We start from the raw sequence: 5,663 nt of genomic DNA, 5'->3' as shown, positions 1-5,663 counted from the left end.
ACATTCAGTTGGGGGATAAGTTTAATCAGACTGGCATTTGTCCAAGAACAGTCATTCCCATTTCTTGCAAATAAATAGAAGAGACAAGAATTAAACTGAACTCGTATTGCTGTTTCTCTTTGCCCAAACATGCCTAAAGAAATCTATCAGTGAAAATGAATGGGCTGCAATCTCGAATGATACAATATATGTGGGAATGGCTTGTTACTAATTATCACTCTACCTAATGAACTGGGGAAATGCTGAAATACAACAGAGATTTTAAAAGCTTTTTCAAGGTCCAATTCATTCCCCTTTTCCTGCTCTGCTTAACTCTCATATACTAAAACAGCATATTTTCATGTCCTAGAACCAGATTTTATTGCAGAATCCACACTGAATTAGACCTACAAGGAAAGGATCCCTTCACTATTGTTTCCTTGTTGTTGTTTAGTCATTTAGTCGAGTCCGACTCTTCATGACCCCATGGACCAGAGCACGCCAGGCCCTCCTGTCTTCCACTCCCTCCCAGAGTTGGGTCAAATTCATGTTGGTAGCTTTGGTGACACTGTCCAACCATCTAATCCTCTGCAGTCCCCTTCTCCTCTTTATTTCACACTTTCCTAACATCAGGGTCTTCCAGGGAGTCTTCTCTTCTCATCAGATGGCCGAAGTATTGGAACCTCAGCTTCAGGATCTGTCCTTCCAGTGAGCACTCAGGTTTGATTTCCTTTAGAATGGATAGGTTTGTTCTCCTTGCAGTCCAGGGGACTCTCAAGAGCCTCCTCCAGCACCACAATTCAAAAGCAGCAATTCTTTGGTGGGCAGCTTTCTTTATGGTCCAGCTCTCACTTCCATACATCACGAGAGGAAAAACTATAGCTTTGACTATGTGGACTTTTGTTGGCAAGGTAATGTCTCTGCTTTTTAAGATGCTATTGAGGTTTGTCATTGCTTTCCTCCCCAGAAGCAGGCGTCTTTTAATTTCGGGGCTGCTGTTACCATCTGCGACCAGGGAGCCCAAGAAAGTAAAATCTGTCACTGTCTTCATATCTTCCCCTTCTATTTGCCAGGAGGTGATGGGACCAGTGGCCATGATCTTAGTTTTTTTGATGTTGAGCTTCAGACTGTTTTTTGCACTCTCCTCTTTCACTCTCATTAAGAGGTTCTTTAATTCCTCCTCACTTTCTACCATCAGAGTTGTATCATCTGCATATTGGAGGTTGTTGATATTTCTTCCGGCAATCTTAATTCCGGCTTGGGATTCCTTCTTTCACATGATATATTCTGCATGTAAGTTAAATAAGCAGGGGGACAATATACAGCCTTATCGTACTCCTTTCCCAATTTTTAACCAATCAGTGTTTGGTTGTTGTGGGTTTTTCGGGATCTTTGGCCATGTTCTGAAGGTTGTTCTTCCTAACGTTTCTCCAGTCTTTGTGGCCAGCATCTTCAGAGTACAGCACTCTGTGCTCTACTGTAATTTGCTTAGGAGTGGAGTATTTATGGCTGTGAGATAGGCTTTTGTCCTATTCAGGAGATGGGTGATTAGTGTGCCTTGTTGTGGGTGTATTGTTGTGATAAGGAGAAGAGATTATTTGTCACTGTGATTGAGGGGTGTCATTAGCTGGTCTTTTGTGTGTAGTGATCCCTGGTCCTTGTGGCTGGGTAGAGGTTGTAGACCTTTTGCACACTGTATGTTTCAGAGCTGGAAGCCAAGTTTTGTTGAGTTTCAAACTTTCCTCTTTTTTGTTGAAGTTCTGCTGGTGGATTTCAACGGCTTCCCTGTGCAGTCTGACGTAATGATTGCTGGTGTTGTCCAGTATTTCAGTGTTTTGAAATAGAATTTCATGTCCAGCTTGTTTTAAGGCATTGTGAAGGAGCAGTTAAAAAGAGTGTGCTGTCCGTGGTGGACAAAATGGAGGAAAAGAGAAAAGAAGGGGAACATCAGGATGTGACAGGGAGTGACGAAGGGACGGAGGATTTGACAGTTGGAGAAAGCACGGGAAAAACGGAGGTCTGTCTGACAGAAGGGGAGTGGAAGGAGCAAGAGATATCGGTGTGGGAGGAGGAAAAGAGTGAAGAGGGGTGATTTGGTTTAGTACGGTAGTAGAGGAGTACGAACGCAAGAGAAGGGAAGAAAGGCGGAAGGTGTTCAAAAGGGTCCATCAACAAGGACTCTTGAGAGACTTCCTAAATTTAAAAGTAGGAGGACTCCTCCCTAATCCTGAACCAGATGAAGAGAAGCCAAGATGTGTGGTAACAGACGGATGGACCGTCTTCTGGAAAGATCTATTGGATGAGTGCCAGGGTGTCATTTATCAGTACCTTAGTGAACAAGGATATTATGTCAAAGCTGATCAGTCTGTCCCTAGGGTTGAGTTTTAGGGTGTTGATCTTGCTTATGAAATGTCCTGAGTCTTTGATGTAGGATGAGGTTTGTCCAATGTGGGAGGGTCACTAGGTGTTTGGCTAATTCATATGTTGGGGAGCTGATGGCACTTACAATGGGCCTGAGTAGGATTGAGTCCTTGTGGATTTTGGGGAGTCCATATAGTCTTGGTGGGAGAGCTTCTGTCTTGCAGATTAATTGAAGGACTTTGAGGTGCAGGGAGGAACTCCTGATCAGCATGTTTGTTTTGTGATTTTGTTGGTTGGGCCCCGTTTCAGTTTTCTGTAGGTGGTGGGGTCTACAAGTTCCCTGATTTTGTCCTTGTATTCTTCTGTTTCTGTGATTACTGTGGTGTTGCCTTTGTCTGCTGGCAGGATGATGATGTACGGGTCTGAGTTCAGGGACTTGATGGCATTTCTCTCCTTTCTTGTTATGTTGCTTTTGGGGGGGTTTGCTTTCCGTAGGATCCTAGTCACTTCCCCTCTTATTTCCTCTGCTTTTTCTTCAGGAAGATGATATAAGGCTGATTCCACATTAGCAATGATGTCTTCAACAGGAATTTTACTGGGTGTGACTGCAAAATTTCCTCCTTTGCTTAAGATTGTCTCTCTCCTTGCTATTCTTTGGAAGTCTGCATTCAATTTTCTGTAACTTTCCCCGTCTCCCATGCATTTTGTTTCCCTTCTCTCCTCTACTATTTGTAAGGCCTCGTTGGACAGCCACTTTGCTTTCTTGCATTTCCTTTTCTTTGGGATGGTTTCGGTTGCTGCCTCCTACACAATGTTATGAGCCTCTATCCAAAGTTCTTTAGGCACTCTGTCCACCAAATCAAGTTCCTTAAATCTGTTCTTCGCTTCCACTGTGTATTCATAAGGGATTTGGTTTAGATTATACCTGAGTAGCCCAGTGGTTTTTCCTACTCTCTTCAGTTTAAGCTTGAATTTTGCTATAAGAAGCTGATGATCAGAGCCACAATCAGCTCCAGGTCTTGTTTTTGCTGATTGTACAGAGCTTCTCCATCTTTGGCTGCAGAGAATATAATCAATCTGATTTCGGTATTGCCCATCTGGTGATGTCCATGTGTAGAGTTGTCTCTTGTGTTGTTGGAAAAGAGTGTTTGTGATGACCAGCATGTTCTCTTGACAAAACTCTATTAACCTTTGCCCTGCTTCATTTTGAATTCCAAGGCCAAACTTACCTGTTGTTCCTTTTATCTCTTGACTCCCTACTTTAGCATTCCAGTCCCCTATAATGAGAAGAACACCTTTCTTTGGTGTCACTTCTAGAAGTTGTTGTAAGTCTTCATAGAATTGGTCAATTTCAGCCTCTTCAGCATCGGTGGCTGGTGCATAAACTTGAATTACTATGATGTTGAAAGGTCTGCTTTGGATTTGTGTTGAAATCATTCTATCATTTTTGAGATTATATCCCATTACAGCTTTTCCCACACTTTTGTTGACTATTAGGGCTACAATGCAACTTTTAAAAAATCCTGACGAATGAGGTTTAATTATCATGCCAAAGAAAAACACCTCCGGTCATCTTCTGCCTTCTTCTCTCCTCCCCACCCCAGTTTTTAAATGTTTGCAGTTTTTATCAGCCTTCCTCAGTGTCCTTTGATGATTCTTCTGATATATTTTAAAGGTTTCAGATTGCTTTCACCTGCCTCAATCATAGCTATTACTTGGAAAACAATCTGATTTGTCAGGGTTGTCAACTTCTTCTACCTAGAATCCAAAATCTACATTATAGATATGCATAGATATGTGTACTATTCATCTTGTGAAAATAAATCCCAGTGGCTACCATGAAAAGAGACCATACAATATGCAAGACTGTCTTACAGCAGGATGTGTCTTGCCAGGTTCCTTAGCTTAAACAAAAAAGTCCTGGGGTAAATTCCAACTGATATTAGTTGCACGCAAAAATGTTCATTTGACTTGAAAGCTATCCTTAGCAGATGACCACTATCTAGAATTGATCCCAGGACTGGGAAGCTACAACGAGTCTTATACAGCCGCCTAGAGTGGTTGAAATGACTAGGTAGGCGGGGTATAAATACAATAAATAAATAAATAAATAAATAAATAAATAAATAAATAAATAAATAAATAAATAAATAAATAAATAAATAAATAAACAAACAAACAAACAAACAAACAAACAAACAAACACATACATACATACATACATACATACATACATACATACATACATACATACATACATACATACATACATACATTCCCGTCTCTTCAGGAACACTTTGGAGAAGAAAGAGGCTGAAAATGGCACTTCATTTGAACATGAACGGTTTGCCTCTTCTTCGGGACACCCATGGTTCTACCGTCTCAGCCAGAGGTTTTGGTGTTCTGGCCAGAGACACAGAGGCCTCAGAAGTGATGGAGTCTGTGATGGGCCCAGATTCCAGGTCCTCACATAACTTGTTGTCCAGGATGTTGTCAAGACTTTGCTGTACTTCCTATCCTTGATGCCCTGCTGCCTATTGAGGAACCAGTCTGAGATCTTGTACTGTCAAGGGTTCTGCATAATGGTGATCACATAGTCCACCACATATTTGAGTTCACTGGCCCTCATGGTCATGTCAATATCAGCTTTATTCAACACTACACGGGTATAATGACTGCCCAGATCCTTGATACCTGTGATGGTGAGGGCAATCTTGTGTTGCTCATCAGTATTGGCGATGAGCACACACAGGATATGCTGGAACCTCTCTGGTATCACGAGAGACATAGTGGCACAAACTCATATATGTTTCTCTTAGAGATGGGCAAAAATTAAAAAATGAATCACCAAATTCATTCAGAGATTACTAATTCATCAATTCGTATTCATATAATTCAATGAATTTTTAGTGATTTTTGTATTCATCAATTTATTTTGTTATAAAATGGCCCCCAAGGCCCCTAGAGACACCATAATTGCAGGGAAGCTTCCTCTATAATTCCTCCAAGTGTGGTGAAGATTGGATTTTCCAAAGCCAGCTGCTAAATGGCACTTTCCTTGGAGGGACTCACTTTGTGAGTGTACAACTTGGCTGTCTGAAACCCAATTTTCACCAAACTTGGAAAGGCTGTACAAGAGAGTCAGTAGAAGCTTCTCTGTGATTTTGGTGTCTCTAGGTTCCTGGGAGAAACTTCCTGGGTGAGATTCTTGTGGGTGTATAACTCAGATGTCTGAAACCCAAACTTCACCAATCTTGCAGAGGTTATAGAGGAGAGTCAGGGGAAGCTTCTCAGCAAATCTGGTGTCTCTAGATGCTTGGGGG

At 41.7% G+C, this 5,663-nt stretch overlaps 1 pseudogene; it reads right to left on the bottom strand.

Moving 5' to 3' along the window:
* Positions 1 to 4,626: 4,626 nt before the first annotated feature.
* LOC110085585 (small ribosomal subunit protein uS13 pseudogene) lies at positions 4,627 to 5,211 on the bottom strand (annotated as a pseudogene).
* Positions 5,212 to 5,663: the final 452 nt, after the last annotated feature.

This window comes from Pogona vitticeps, chromosome 3 (assembly GCF_051106095.1).
Source record: "Pogona vitticeps strain Pit_001003342236 chromosome 3, PviZW2.1, whole genome shotgun sequence".
Taxonomy (NCBI): Eukaryota; Metazoa; Chordata; class Lepidosauria; order Squamata; family Agamidae; genus Pogona; species Pogona vitticeps.
The sequence above is the reverse complement of the archived record's forward strand: the minus strand, read 5'-3'. Positions and strand labels throughout refer to the sequence as shown.